General features: G+C 42.0%; 2 long non-coding RNA genes across 2 annotated transcripts; both read right to left on the bottom strand.

Moving 5' to 3' along the window:
• Nucleotides 1-585, bottom strand: LOC133807386 (uncharacterized). Its single transcript, XR_009879334.1, has 3 exons — nt 517-585; nt 357-438; nt 1-161 (listed from the first exon to the last, which is right to left on the bottom strand). It is a non-coding gene; the product is annotated as an uncharacterized LOC133807386 (long non-coding RNA).
• Nucleotides 586-1,475: 890 nt separating this feature from the next.
• LOC133807028 (uncharacterized) lies at nt 1,476-2,460 on the bottom strand. Its single transcript, XR_009879121.1, has 4 exons — nt 2,384-2,460; nt 2,234-2,309; nt 1,791-1,913; nt 1,476-1,521 (listed from the first exon to the last, which is right to left on the bottom strand). It is a non-coding gene; the product is annotated as an uncharacterized LOC133807028 (long non-coding RNA).
• Nucleotides 2,461-16,472: the final 14,012 nt, after the last annotated feature.

The raw sequence follows: 16,472 nt of genomic DNA, 5'->3' as shown, positions 1-16,472 counted from the left end.
CCCATTCATTTATCTTCAAATTTATTATGATTACAATTACGTTGAAGTAAATGTGCCATAACATGTTTGATAAATAACTTTTCTTTAAGACCTCAAGAAGTTCCAACTTACAGCAATTACAAGAGACCATAAGCTAGCCACAGTCAGAGCATTATGATTATCTGAAAGCATAAGTATAAGTACGAGCACATAAATAAAAATGGTCAAATAGCACAAATTTCTGAATTCACACATGCAAAAACCAACATATAATAATCAACGAAAACCACAAACATCAACATAGAAATACCATAATAAACAAAACCACATAATATAAGCACTTCACATTTCCATAATGAAATAGCTTAGCCGCTTACGTTGAGATACAAAATCATGCCAAGAATATTGTATGGTATCCATATTTACTATTGTCTGGGTTGGTTTTACCAATGGCCTGATCTGGAAGAAAGCAAAAATAGAATTCACAATATTAACAAATAAACATTATTGCCAAAGAAAATATTGTTGATGACCAACCTGTAGGAAATAAGCAAATGAAAACTTTGCACTCAAAATCACAAGCCAAAACAGCAAATACCTGCAAAAGTTAAAATATCCATATTAACCTTCCATTCAAATTAAAAACAACTAATTTTAAAAATTATTTCAAAGGAAAAAAAATGATTAGTTAACCATAAATAGGAAACATATATACAAATGAAAAGGCAGTGATTAGCAATTATTACTTGATAAAATCAGTGGTTCTTTCATACATTCCACGCCCAACATAATAACGTTCCTACAAAAATGATTAATAATAATTAATAGACCAAAATTGAAAGTAAAGCAATGAACAATATGAAAAATGATAGTCAATGCATAATTCAATAAAGATTAAGTCAACAGAATTATCTCATATCATATGATAAAAAAAAATAGAACACAACTCGGTGCATCCATTTGACGAAATGAATTAAAGGCCAGCGATCACATTGATTAGTCAGTCGGTGATAGGCAGGAATTCGAATCATGAAACTAATGAAAAATTAGATGCCACCATAAATGGCAATGACAATCAAGTATAATCTGAATATAACACCATTTCCATTTGGTTTACTCTCCTCCTGAAGCGCTTTCCTAAATTAAAACAAAGAATAAAGATTAAATTTGACTCAAAGAGTTAAGCCCAAACAAAACAAAGATTGAGTGCATACACATATAGGAGAGATACAACAACTGAAGCAGTGCCAAACCAAATAAAACGAAGAAAAATACGAGCAACAGCAAGCCTCTGGGATGTAGAGTATGCCCTAAACATCATGATAACATCTAGGACACCTAAGAGAAAGGGCAGAATTTCTTAATATAAGAAATCTAATTTGTCAGCTAAGTAGCTAACAATAATAAAACAGCATTGTCTGCACGAGATAAAGACATACTCTCAAAAAACTTCATTACAAAAAATATTCGAGCAAGACTGAGAACCTCCCAAAAGGTCTTCCCATTAAGTTTTTCATCATTGAATGCGATATTGGCAAGTCCCTGAAAATCAGAAAGGAAGTGAAACTATTAAAAACGCAAAAGACTGCAGAGTCCTAGAGTTACCTAATTTTAGCTGATATAGACTACAATATCAGAAGCTAAAACACAGCAAAATACAACAATAAAAAGTAAAAGAATGGAGAATACAAATCAAAGAAATAAAAAAAGACTCAAACATGAAGTTTATCTAATTAGTGATAGCAAGTTACAACAAAGACGATAAGATATCGATAAATTGGCAATTCAGTGTAATTCGTTAATATGTATACCTGGAACATCATCGCAAGGAATATCCATAGGTGATGAAAGCTATGATAGAGATGAAGAAAAGTTCGGTGCTCAACAAACGAAGTTTTCCCTCGATGTTTACTTCTGCCTGATTTAAGCATATTCTGTATTAAAACAAATCAAAATCAGCAGCAAATGTTTATGAGTAGGTTTAGTTCATAAAGGTCAACACAGAATTAAAAAGTAAATTAAGTTTACAAGTTTAGTGTAGAACTCAGCAACCAATAGTGAAAACAAGGACTACTTAAATTAACATAAACCAATACTTCTAAATTTAATGTAAGATAGTGTTGTTTTCAAGAACCTTTTCATTATCACTTCACCTAGGAATAAAAATGAACTTTGAATGCCCATACCTATAGTAACATCTAAATGCAGTACAAGTGCCAGTAACTTTAATAATCTTAGGGAGAAAGTAACCAACCTTCGAGAGTTCTGGCTTTTGAAAAAAGGGTGAGCTTTTGCGCCATGTCCAGCCAAGTTCAAAACAATGAAGTGACCTGAAATAAAATTGTTAACACCAAAAATGTGAATAATAACTAAAAACAAGCATTTCCACAAAAAGAAATCTCACCAAAAATGCTCATTAAAATCATCACAATTGCGTCAGGCAGAGTGTGGTGCTTTTCCGTTTTTATTACTTCTTGTTTCTTGTGCACTTTTGAATATGAGAACTTTGCCAAAAACATTATAAACATTTTATAAAACAAAGAATCATCCTAAAACAAAATAAATAAAAATAATAATAAAGTGGAAAAATAACATGTTTACATCAATTTCTAGGAATAAACCCAAAATCTCAATCTTAGTTAGGAATACCAACACCCAAGTTAGATAAACATAATTCTAACTCTTAAGTAAGAGTTATAAAATATAAATTAGAATTTAAAGCAAGAAACTCATTGTCGGATATTAAAAATAACTTCTTTTAATTTCAATTTGACAATAATATATGTACTTAAACATAACGCTTCCAAAACACCATAGAGAGGAAATATAACTTGATCAAGGAATGAAACACTATCCCCAGACTTGCAACTATTCGTTGGCTACGGAACCTGATGCCTTAAAATTTCATCTAGTTCTCTTGCCATCTGCACATGAAATTTATGGTTCAAAGGAAGGAATTCAGAAGAAGAAAAAAACACTTTATTAGCAAGAAAACAAAACCTGCAAAACAATTTTGAAAACAAATATCAACGTTTTCAGTATAGCAAAATAACATAGCCACATGCCTCATATTATAGGCATGTGACATAACAAAGATGGTTTGGTTTATTCAAATGATTTGGTATGGATGGAAATGCTATGGTAACTGCAATTCTAGATGTAGGTATGGGAATTTCGAACGCCAGTAGAATGCTCATTATTATACCAGCCCTAAAATCCTTTTCAAAATTAACCCCTCTGGTTAAAGATAAGAATTTCCATTTCTTTTATAGCAAAATATATTCCATTTCATTTCAACACTTAAAGCCAAACACATTATCAAGATGCCAACATAACAAGACCCAAGTTTTCTGATCTCTTTTCCCTATTAAATATTATTTTTATATTCCACAATTTGGTTGAAAAGAAATAGTCAATTTTTTAAGGAATAGAGTATGATATTGTTCTTTGTAGGGAAAAATTAAATATTTAACTTTTCTCTGGCCTTCATTGGTGAAAAAAAATAAGGATCTCCCATTACTTCTTTTTATAGGAATCAAAAACAAATTTGAATGATTTTTACCAAATGATTAGAATAGTTGAAGGTTGGATGGAGCTAGCTAGTCTCACACAGGGAAGAAGAAGGCTTGGCCGCATACTTGGAAGAGGAGAAGAAGAGCTGGCCTCTGGTGTCCCCGTTCGCCTCTAATGTCATGTGAGGGCTTGGGCCCGCGTGGGTCGAAGCTTCGACGGCCTCTGAAGATCCATAGCCGGCGCGTGGAGGGGAAGGTAGCGGTCGGGCTCCACAAAGACACAGGCTAGAGAGAAAGAGTGAAGGAGAGAGGTCTGGTGGATTAAGAATTAGATAATAGCATAACACATTTTTTAGTTTGGCACTTATATATTTTAAGGCCCGCTATTAGTTTGTCCAATTTTCACTTTACCGCTTTTTTATATTATCAATTATAATACGTTTTGAATAAGCTTATATTAATGTGTTGTAGAAAGTATTATTTGGTGTAGTGCTTTATCTTTATAAAATGTTAGGTAGCCTATTAAGTGACTCGTCGTTCTTGTTCGCTAGGCGACCTAATGGCACCCAAGAAAGGCGTATCCAAGAAGAGTGCAGCCGGCTCATCGTCTCAACAAGCCAACAAGGGAAAGGAGGTCGCCTCCGGATCCCCTATCCCTCAGTTTGGCCCCATGGTGGAGGATGAGGTCATGGTCGGACCTGACGCATTCTTCGAGGCAAAGAGAATTGTCTCCAAGATCACGACCCAAGGGAGGGTCAACAAGATAATGTTGTCCCATAATATTGAGGTCGGGTCTGGTGTCCTCATTGCTCGACCTCCATATGAAGGGGAACGAAGCTGCGTGCCACTCGAGGATGACTTTGCGGCCTGGAGCGATGAGCACTTAAAGGCAAGGGCCTTCCTTCCACTTGACCAATACTTTGCTGACTTACTCAATTATGTGAAGTTGGCGCCGTTTCAGCTCCTCCCGAACTTGTATCGACTGCTGGCAGGGTTAAAGTATCTTTTATTGAAGCACGAATGGGAGGTCCCCACTCTGACGGATATTCTTTACTTTTTCGGCCTCAAGGCCAGCCCGGAACAACGAGGGCAAGGTGATGGGTTTTATTACTTGACCTGGTTCCCGAACTCACCCTCAGTCATCGAGATCAATTCTTTATGTCGAATGGGTTCCGCAACTACGAACATTGATACTTCAATCGTCCTCGTAAGTCTTCTTTCCTTTTTTAGCTTGTGAAATTATTCTTTTTGTATCTGGAGTTATTTCTCGTGTGTATACTAGCTAAGTAGTATTTTCGTGCAGCCATATTTGCGAGGACAGACAAACTGTGACCCTCGGGGGTCAATATGATACTATATCGAGGCTTCCGCCTAGCGAGAAGGATTACCGCCAGATCGTGTCCGACGACACGATGTTGGTGTGTAAGTTAATTACGGAAGGCTAGATTCTGGCCTTGAGAAGAACATGGGCTAACATCCCGATTGTCTGCGAGCTCCCGCCTATCCCCGAAGGGGATGCTGAGGCCGATGAAGGAGAGGAGCAAGAAGAAGACGAGGTACCTCTCGTACAGAAGAGGTGAGCTCCCGAGGCTGCTCAGGACCCTGATGTAGAGCAATCTTCATCCGGGGCAGTAGCCGGCCCCTCCGGCCAAGGTAACCCATACCCCTATAGGGACTTAGATAGGGTTGTCACCGACCTTAGGTTAGTCAGGTTTAATCCAAACTAGCTCGTCCATCGCCACCCCAATGATCCTGACTATAATATAACCCTGCTTCAGTGCGTGGATCACTTAGTGTTATGTCATGACATGGGCCATCCTAAAGGCACTGTAGTTGTAGATAACACCATATCCTTTAGGTCAATCTCTTTTGAAGAGTATGGAACCAATCTCAAGTCGTGGCCCTCTCTGCTCCAAGGTATCCTTGCCCCTGGACTTAGGCAATACGTAAAGGAGTCCAGCCCCGAAATAGAACCTGAGCTTGAACCTCCCCTAATTCAAGAAGTTGTAGACTTAGGCTCCCCCTCTCCTCTAGCGGTTCCAAGGCCGGAGGTCGTGGCAATAGACTCCTCCTCTAGCTCGGAGGGTAGGACTTTTTGTTATATCGTATACATGTTTTATGTAAATCGATGACCTTATATGCATATTAACGTCCTTCTCATTCTTTTCAGGCGAGGAGATGGCACAGTCAGGGGTTCCCGATATTCGCACTATTTTCCAAGAGCGAAAATCCAACTCGAGGCCAGTCGTAAAGAATCCCCGGTATATAGCAAAGAAGGTGCCTCCTACGGCAGGGACGACCTCCAAATCCCCAGGTAAGGGGAAAGGCCAAAGCTCGACAGCTCCAGTTACTGCTGTTCAGGAAAAAAAGGGTCTGCCTCCGCCTCCTCCTCGGTTTCCATCCGCCTCTGCTCGGGATCAGGCAGCACAAGCTGATCCCCCAGTGCCTAATGTCCCTACCACCACCGTACACATCCCAGTCAATGCCCAGGACTTGGAGAAGATCCCAGAGACCTTTCGGTGGAACATTTTTACAAGGCCAATCAGAAGGAACTGAGGGTAATCGAGGAGAGGAGCCCGGAGAACGTCCTGGAATCCGCGCTGGGGATGAATCTTACAGTAAGCCAACTTTCCTTAGCTGAACATACACTCTTTTGATTTTATCCTAGTATGTGCCTAACTTGTTTTCTTACTTTTTGTAGGCGGTCTTGGCTCAGCACCGCAGCATAACTTGGGCCAGGGCCAGGAATGAAGAGCTCCGGGCTGAGCTCAAGGCCGCTCAGATCGCCCTGGCAGCTGCACAAGTTGCCCTCGCAGTTGCTCAACAAGGCGAGCTCGATGCTAAGGCTTCCCTTGTGTTGTCTCAAGAGAGCGAACAGGCTACAAAGGTTGACATGGCCGCTCTTCAGGTCAAGGTTGCGGAGGCCAAAGCCAAGCAGCTGGAGGCTGAGGTTGCCCTTAAGGAGGAGAGGGCGGCCTCGCTATCCTCCATGGAAAGCATGTTGTATCACTGCTGGGATTTCAACCAGGATGGTAACTTCTCCTTCCTAGCTTCTGAAGTGTGGGATCCATACCTCGAGAAGTTCAAGGCTCGGATCCAATAAGAACAGTCTGAGACCGGGGATGCTTCTACTACAGGCTAGCAGGAGGCCGAAGAGCTTACATCCTCAGAACGCTCTGGAGGGGCTTGATTTTTTTTTCTATCTTTTTATTTCGTAAACATTATCCATTTGGCTCGGTGCGAGGTTATTTTTCCTCGAGACAATTTATTTATAATTCAAATATCTACTTTTTTATCTATTTGTCTTTTCCTTGATTATTTCTTATGCTTATGACTTGCACATTCAAAATCTTTAGAATCGACTTTTAGATCGGGATAGATATTTTAATTTTCGTTTTAACCAAAATTAATATTGATTTATATCCTACCTATTAAGTATCAGACCTTGCACCCGGATATATCTAGGATTTTGAATATTTCAAACTTAGTTCTTGTTAGATTTTATTGCTATCTCGAGCTTCTAAGGAAGCCATCGGATTTTCAATTTTGCTAAGTTCTAAGTCGTGGACCAGGTCATATTCAGTATTTTTAAATGGTTTAAAACTCAGTTCGTGCTATGTTTATTGACACCTCATGTGTTTTTGCAAAACACATTGGTTAATCAATTTTACTAACTTCCAAGTTTTGGACCTAGTTGTATCCAGGATAGTTTTGTACCTTGTCGGGTTGTACGCCCCCCATGTAACCAGAATGTGAACTTTCTTGGTTGCTTTCAAAAAATGTTATCACACGAACTAATACATAAATGATATATATGAAAGACAAGAAATACACAATGATTCCTTCATTTTTTTAATCAAACAGCTTTTATAACTAAGCCTTACATAGATGGGCGGTATCATCATTGATAATACTTCTTTAGTTGCATAGCATTCTAGGTCCGTGGAACTGTTTCCCCATTAAGTCGAGCTAATTTGAAGGTTCCTTCATGTCCGACCTCCACTATTTGATAGGGCCCTTCCCAGCTCGGACCTAAGGCACCGTCTTTAGGGTCCTTGTTTGCCAAAAAGACCATTCGGAGTACTAGGTCGCCCAAACCAAATATACTCCTCCTCACCTTGGAATTAAAATAATGACTGGTTTTTTCACTGGTAATGTGCGAGCTGTAGCTGCGAATCCTCTTGTTTTTCATCAATTAGGTCGAGAAACGCACTGAGCAACTCATCATTCTGCTCCTGGTTGAATGTCTAGAGCCTGTGTGTAGTTATCTTCGTTTTGACGGGAAGGACGGCTTCACTTCCGAAAGTCAAGGAGAAAGGGGTGTGCCCCATAGAAGTTTGGTGGGAGATCTGGTACAACCACAGTACCTGCGGGAGCAGCTCAGGACAGACTCCCTTGGCCTCGTCTAAACTTTTCTTAAGGCTTGCTTTGAGGGTCTTATTCACGGCCTCGACCTGCCCATTGGCTTATGGGTATGCAACCGAAGAGAAACTTTTAATAATGTCGTGCCTCTCATAGAACTCGCTGAAGAGATCACTATCGAGCTGAGTTCCATTATATGACACAATCTTCTTGAGCAGTCCTAATCGGCACACAATACTCTTGACTACAAAGTCGAGGACTCTTTTTGAGGTGATTGTTGCCAGAGGCTCGACCTCCACCCACTTCGTGAAATAACCAATGGCCACCACCGCATAGCAGACTCCTCTTTTTCCTGTACGTAAAGCTCCTATTAAATCAATTCCCCATACTGCGAATGGCCATAGGGATGAGATCATTTTTAGCTCGACTGTCGGAGCTCATGCGACAGTGGCGAATCACTAGCATTTGTTGCACTTTCGGACATAGGAGATGGAATCCTTTGCTAAACTAGGCCAATAATATCCCTACCTTAATATTTTTAAGGCCAGGTTTTTCCCCCCAGCATGATCCCCACAGAAGCCTTCATGCACCTCCTGTAAAATAGTTTTGGCCTCCTCTAGCAGAACACATCGTAGAAGAGGAAAGGAATGGCCACGTCGGTACAACGCTCCATCCATGATTATATACCTTGGATCTTGATAGAGTATCCTGCTCGCATCTTTTCATTCATCAGGCCACTTCCCCGTTGTAAGATACTCTATTATGGGGGTCCTCTAGGTCGGCCTAGCGTCGATCATCTCGAACTCCATCGTGCTTCCTGACACACTTGGGCTCTCCAAGAATGCCACCAGTACTATTCTCTTAGTCTTGGCTTCTTTGGAGGTAGTGAGTCTCGCCAAAGCATCAGCGTTGGCGTTCTACTCGTGAGGGATCGGCTCGACTAGGCCATACTTAAATTCTGATAGCTCTTTCTTCACCCTGGCTAGGTAAGCTGCCATCTTGGCCCCCTGCACTTGGTATTCTCCTAGCTCTTGATTTACCATGACCTGGGAATCGCTATAGCACTGGATGACCCTGGCCTTCAACTCCTTTGCCACTCTAAGTCTGGCCAACAAAGCTTCATATTCGACTTCGTTTTAGGATGCCTCATACGCGAACCGTAGCACGGAGTGGAATCGATGCCCTTCCGGAGAGATCAATATGATCCCAGCTCTGAACCCGTTCTCATTAGATGAACCGTCTACGAATATTCTCCACAATGCTTATACTGGTTCTCTCAAAAGCTCCTCCTGAAACCTGGTGCATTCAACCATGAATTCAGTCAGGGCTTGGCTTTTGATCGTAGTCCATGGTACGTACAATATTTTGAACAGGCTGAGTTTGATTGCCCATTTTAAGAGACATCCCGATGCTTCAAGTTTCTACAATACCTGCCTTAATGGTTGGTCGGTCATGACGTGGATTGAATGGGATTGGAAGTATGGCCTAAGCATCCTAGAGGCTAGAATAAGGCAGAACACCATATTTTCCATTAAGGGATACTACGATTCAGCTCCGAGAAGTCTTTTGCTTATATAATATACTAGTTTTTGAATCCGGTCTTCTTCCCGGACCAACACGGCGCTGGCTGCATTTTCTGTAGCAGACAAATAAAGGAAAAGAGGCTCCCCCGCCGTTGGTTTAGACAATACTGGTGGCTCAGCCAAATGTGTTTTTAGATCGAGAAATTCCTATTCGCACTCCTCAGTCCATTCAAACTTCTTATTTCCTTGGAGCAGGTTATAGAATGGCAGGCACTTGTTAGTGGACTTAGAAATGAACCGATTAAGGGCTGCCACTCTTCCAGTCAAACTCTAGACATCTTTACACGACCTGGACAAAGGCATTTCTAATAACAATCTGATTTTGTCTGGGTTCGCCTCTATCCCCCTTGTGTTGACTATGAATCCCAGGAACTTTCATGATGCCACTCCGAAAGTACACTTCTAGGGATTCAACCTCATGTTATATCTCCTTAAGATCTCAAAACATTCCTTCAGGTCAGGAACATGGTTATCGGCAGTCTTAGATTTGACCAGCATATCGTCAACATACACTTCCATGTTTTTCCAGATCTGATCAATGAACATTCTATTGACCAATTGCTGGTAGGTAGCCCCAGCATTCTTCAGCCCGAAGGGCATAACTTTATAATAGTAAACATTCGTTGGAGTCATAAAGCTAGTATGCTCCTAGTCCACGAGGTTCATCACGATATGGTTATACCCAGAATACGCATCCATCAAGGACATGAGCTCGTGCCCTGCAATGGCATCCATCAACTGATCAATCCTTGGAAATGGGAAGCAATCATTGGGACAAGCTTTGTTTAGGTCGGAGAAATCGATGCAGGTACACCACTTTCCATTTGGCTTTGGGACCAGGACAGAATTTGCAACCCAGATCGGATATTTAGCCTCACGAATAAACCCGCATTTTAATAGCCGAGCTAATTCTTCTTCCAGGGCCTCAGCTCGGGTTGTACCCAAACGCCTTTGTTTTTGGAATTTCACAGGCACGCTTTTATCCAAGTTCAGGGTGTGCATGATCACACTCGAGCTTATCCCTACCATGTCTTCATGAGACTAGGCGAAAACATCTAGATTTCCTTGTAAAAAATTTATCAGCTCTGCCTTCCTCTCATCGTCAAGATTTCTCCCGAGCTTAACGCCTCTCGAAGCATCTCTGGGATCGATGTTTACCTCTTCGAGCTCTTCAATAGCTTGGAGCTCTGATCTATCTTTGCCTACTCGCGAATCAATATCATCACTTGGGATAATACCCCCTCCATTGGCTTGATGAGATTCTTTCGTTCCAGGAGCAGCCCTTACTTCCTGGGATTCCTCACCTTCGCCCTGTATGGCCATCGTTTGCGGCCCGGGTTGTAATTTTCCCTTCATGGAAATGTTGTATCATTCCTTGGCAGCAATCTGATCACCCCAAACAGCGCCTATTCCTGCAGATGAGGGAAACTTGATCACAAGGTGGCGGACAGATGTTATGGCTTCGAATGCCATCAACATAGGTCAGTCCAAGATTGCATTGTACGCAGTCGGACAATCAATGACCACAAATTCGAGAAGCTTGGAAACAATTCGTGGTCCTTCACCCAAGGTTATCCCAAACTCTATTGTTTCGATAGCTGTCGATCCCTCACCGGAAAACCCATACAGCACCATGGAGGTTGCCTTTAGCTCGATTACAGAAAATCCCATTTTTTCTAGTGTGGACCTGAATAGTAGGTTCCTCCTAACTAGAGTCTACTAGTGTCCTCCTAACTCTCCGGTTGGCAAGCTTGACGGTTATGACTAGAGGATCGTTATGCGAGAATTGGACGTGGCTAGCATCTTCTTCAGTAAAAATGATTGGTTGTTTCTCCAATCATTGTTGCTTAGATAAACGCTGCTCCGGGACAAACTCAACTCCTTTGTGAGATCTCAGCTCATTGATATACCTCTTCTAGGCACCTCTGCTCATACCTGCCAGATGAGGGCCTCCGGAGATGGTTGTTATCTCTCCCCCTGTTATCGGAGGAGGGGTATCCTGATTCACCTGAGCTCCGGTCTGATTCGCTGAGGCCTCTGGAGCTGATGGAATGTTTTGTCCAGCGAGCTGACCGGGAGTTATTCGATTCTGGGCATACTGAGCCAAAGGCCCGGCCCTGATGAGTGTCTCGATCTCATCCTTCAAGTGTCTGCAATCATCAGTGTTATGACCGATGTCGTTGTGGAATCAACAAAATTTCGAGGGATCTCTCTTCGCCCTTTGATTCTTTAACGACTCTGGCTTTTTCCACGGTAGGCGCCCAGAATTTGCCAAGAAGATGCGCTCTCTAGTATCCGTGAGGTCAGCATAATCCGTATTGATTGGCTAAAACTTCTCCAAGGGCTTGTTTTTCTTTAAACTGCTCTGGCTACCCTCACCATTTCCCTTCCTCTTGTTATTTCCCCCTTGGTTATTCTGGGTAACGGTTTAAGCCGTAGCTACAACATTTGTTACTGCTCCAACGGGCTGGGTAGGGACTTGGCTAGTTCCTGCAACTGAAGCTCGTGCATCTTCCAAGTTGACCCCTTTCTTTGGAGTTCTTGCCATAGGTCGCCCCCAACAAGAATTCTTGTTCTCATCGTCATGAGCCTAGAACTTTCATCCGCGTCTCTAGCTTGCGCAGCAACATTGGCAAACCTACTCAGATATGCTTTCAGAGGCTCTCCGGGCTGCTGCTTTACATTTGCGAGGGAGTCCGCCTTGATGTGAGTCGCCTGAGAAGCCTGAAATGCCCTCTTGAAATCAGTGGAGAAACTCTTCCACGAGCTGATATAATTCTTTTTGTATTTCTTGAACCATTGCCTAGCCGACCCGACCAGAGTTGAGGGAAATACCAGGCACCTCAATTCAGGTCCTATATTTTGGTCCATCATCAGGTGTTGAACATTCCCAAGTGGTCGGATGGATCTCCATATCCATCAAATTTTGACAAATGGGGCATCCTGAAACTGGTGGGTTTGTTGTTGCTATGATGCTTGGGGCGAAAATTTTGAGCTCATCCCCTGAGTCATATTCGTCTTTTTCCTTCTCTGATAGGAGTCTTTTCATCAGCTCCTCCATCTGGACTAACCTTTCGAGGGTTTGGTTCTTGGTTCTCTGGTTATTATGGGGCTGTTCAACAGCTCCCATTTGGTCGTACGCGTTCGGTGGGTTATTGTCCCTCCAAGTTCGAGCTTGGTTTGGTGGGACATTCCCATTATCACGTACTTCGGAAGGACCTCTCTCGTGGTGAGTACCACTCACTCCATCGTGGGCTGGATTTCTCCTTTATGAGTTTAGGCGATCTCGTAGATCGGTCTGTGGATCGACTCGAGGGCTTTGAGCTGAACTCAGTTGATTTCTCAAATCTGCGCTGGACCTACCACTTCGACGGCCCTCAGTCCAATAACTTCCATTAGAGAAACTTCGAGCTCGTTGTTGAGGATGAGGATCTGGGATATTTCTGCATGCCCATGGGGCATAAGTAAGGGCATTGGGACGAGGATTTATCTTGTTATCCCCAGAGGTAGAAATGTTTTGCATAGAACAAGGTGGTGTTGGATGCCTTATGGGCGATGGGGGATGCCTAACTAGCAAGGCAATTCTTGTCTCATCAGGACGGACCAAATTAGCCTGCGATCGCTCTACTCTGCCATTTCTAACTCTCTGTGTCTGGCAATCTGATTGTGACACAGGGGGGTCGGCTGGAACATGTCTTCTTTGCGAGTTTTCCCTTGACCTTCCACGTGGGTTGCCATGGGCGTTTCCAGGTGCATTCAACGGTGGTGCTGAACTTGGGGTCGAGGTCTTAATCGACCGGCTGACTCACCGATGGCCCCTGGGAAGTCCATCAAACAGAATTTCTTGGTGATCTTGCGCCATGGGCGCAGAACTCGAGGTCGAGGTTCTAACTGACAGACTTGGTCTGGGTCGACTATCCCGCCGGGACTTATGAGTTTCACCTTGTCTCTTTCCAACATTAACGTCGGTTGCAAGAGGGGGTAGCCGAGCCAGAACCTCCTCGATTTGTTTGTTTGCTTTGGCTAGATGGCTCCTTAACTACATGTTTTCCAACTCTACCGCAGTCAAGTAATCTAGGTTCGGATTCGGCGGCAATGATGCTGAACTCCCAGTGTCGTCATGGCCCATCGGCTGTTTCAGGGTTATGTTCATCGAAAATAGCAGTATGGTGAGCCTCCTGCCCACCATATTGATCTGTTTCATTACCGTGTCTTGAGCAAGTAACCACCATGGTGAACTTTGATATGAATCTTTTACAATAGCACTAATCTGCAGCTCTCAATGAAAGCACCAAACTATTGACGCGGTTTTTCGCCAACAATGAATTATGAAAATAGCTGGGATGGATTATTGCTTAATGATAAACTGCAATATGAAAATGATGCTTAAAAACACTAGAAAATAAATATTAAGAACATTCATCTTTTTACGTGGCTCGGAGGTTAAAATCCACCTAGTCCACAAGTCTGTATTATTACTATTTTTCTCTCTAAATTTTGACAGAGTTTTTGTATTACTGAATAAATCTTGTCTTCCCCTATCCAAGGTTTTAGTATTTATATACAAAATCCATGCATAGGATAGGCATTGGGGTCATCACGTGAATCAAATCCTTAGTGTGACCTATCTCACACTAATTATAATTATTATAATTTATCCTGGTATGGTCTAATCATTAGGTAAAACTGATCATGGGACCTCAGGGATAATTTGGACATGTGATGCCTGATCATGCACGATTATATTACGTGTCTGGGATTTCAGGGATTTGCGAACATGTTATGTCTGACCTTGCACGTCTATATAACGTATCGAAGTTTATAAAGATCCAAGGATGCGACAGATCTCTAGCGTACCCCGAGCTGAGTGCAGCGCCAGCTCGTGTCTCGGATGCTATGCTTTATAAACGATTTCAATTCGTGCCTATTGCTTTGTATTCACCAACTCGTGCTATAGACTTGGGGAGTCGTGCTGCCTTTATAGAGGAAATATGGACTTGTGGATCATCTATTAAAGTTCTTGGCTAGCTAGCTATATCCGAGCTGGCTAAAAGACTCGTGCTGAATTTTAGGACGTACAACATGGGATCCAAAAATAACATAAACAAGTGTTGAAAGGTTATATACAAGTCAAAATATAAGCAAGGTCGACCTAGGGGGTAAATTAGGGGATATAGCCCTAGTTCCTCCAAGATAACCCTACCCGTGGTGGTCGAGCAACCGCATATGTACACGCCACCACCAAAGCTCTCCAACTTAGGGCTGGTCAAGCTTTTTCCTTCCCCTTACCTGCACCATACATCACCCGTGAGCCAAGTCTCAACAAGAAAACTATAAACAAGTGCATGAACAGTAAATACAAATTCCAGATGCATATCTAGCATGCCCAACAATAATAACCTACTCATGCATGCATACAATTACAAATAAATGATTATAGGATCATTCTGGGGGGCCCTTGCCCTGAATAGATGACCATAGAGTCAACTCGGGGCCCTATGCCCTAACTAAGTGACCATAGAGTCACTTGGGGCCCTTTCCCCTAGCTTTGAGTAACTAGCCATAGAGCTAGCAAATCTCTTTGTTTTTCCAAACGACCATAGGGTCGGCAAACATAATAGTATGTCCCTGATTAGGCCTAAGCCTCTCGACCAGCACACAACATGCTATTGCCGCCCTTAATCAATAAGTCAATGCCTTAACCAGATATTTAGACAACCAGATAAACAGATAAACAGATAACCGGATACAGATAAGTATACTTCAAATAATACAAGTATGCTTACATATTAATCATATATCTCAGCCAATTAAATACAAACACAGTAATAACCATGTTCCTTAACGGGGTCGAGCCCTAATCACACAGATAATACAACAATCGTATATCATTTAACAATTATCTTATTTCAGAGCATTCAAGCATAGTTAATCAACGATCCCAGGCATAATCTTAATCATGTTCATTCTTAGAGGCCCAAGCCCTATTCCTAATTATATTTAACAACTGGGCCAAGCCCTAATCACATATATCACGTATTGGGTGTAGTTTTCTGACCTCAGATCCGAGGGCAACGTATAATAAGAACGACCCTCGAGCACGATCCCGGTTTCAAGCTTCTAGCGGTAACCTAGTCAGAAACATAATATAGAATCTCATCAATAACGAGCGAATAAAGGATTCTGGACTAAGTCCTAACCTCCGGGACATCGAATTCTACTAAACCAGGTGGTAGAATCATCCCAAGCCCTTAAGTTTAAGTTCCCGCACTCAAGAACTTCCTGTGGCTCAAAATCCCTTCAAGTGCCTTGGCCCAAGGCCCAAGAATCACGACCCACCCCTAGTCAGAGAGCCCAAGGGATCTCCTCTGGACACACGCGTCATGACCCGCCCTACAAGTGTTGTAGCTCAAATGGAGGTTCAGCACCTCCTTCTCCATTCGTTCATTAGAGTCACGGCGCCCGAAGAATAGAGCCACAGTTCGACATGAAAATCCAGTTTTTCCACTGTTTTCTTCAAGCCAAAACTCACCAAAAATCCAACCAAACATAGCCAAATCCCAGAAAAAAAGTTCCCAATCAAATCAGAATTTCATAAGCCTCAAAACAATCCCCAAAAAAAAGCTTAAAACTCCTCACAAAATAAAATTCAGATTTGAGTTTTCAAAACTCGAAAACTCAACTAAAACTGGAGAAAATATATGTAATGCCCCAACTAATTCTAAGACTTTGGACTATTAAAACTACTAAGCATAACTACTATTTTGGAATGCATAAAAATAATAAAGCTTTATTATAAAAATCCAAAATATGGGATCCCATTGTTATTACATTAAAACATAAAGAAAACATAAACCATTAATTATTTGTTCAAATACTAAATGTGGAGAAACAAATACATAAATTAAAAGACTCAAAATATAAACTTCATCCTCAATCTTTTCCAGCAGTCCATCTCCAATACACATGCCAAAGCTTCCAAGAATGCGTCCCACAATCCAAACTTATTTTCCTACACCATCTAAAATCAAAGGAA

This window comes from Humulus lupulus, chromosome X (assembly GCF_963169125.1).
Source record: "Humulus lupulus chromosome X, drHumLupu1.1, whole genome shotgun sequence".
Taxonomy (NCBI): Eukaryota; Viridiplantae; Streptophyta; class Magnoliopsida; order Rosales; family Cannabaceae; genus Humulus; species Humulus lupulus.
Note: the sequence above shows the minus strand (reverse complement) of the source record. Positions and strands in the feature narration are given on the sequence as shown.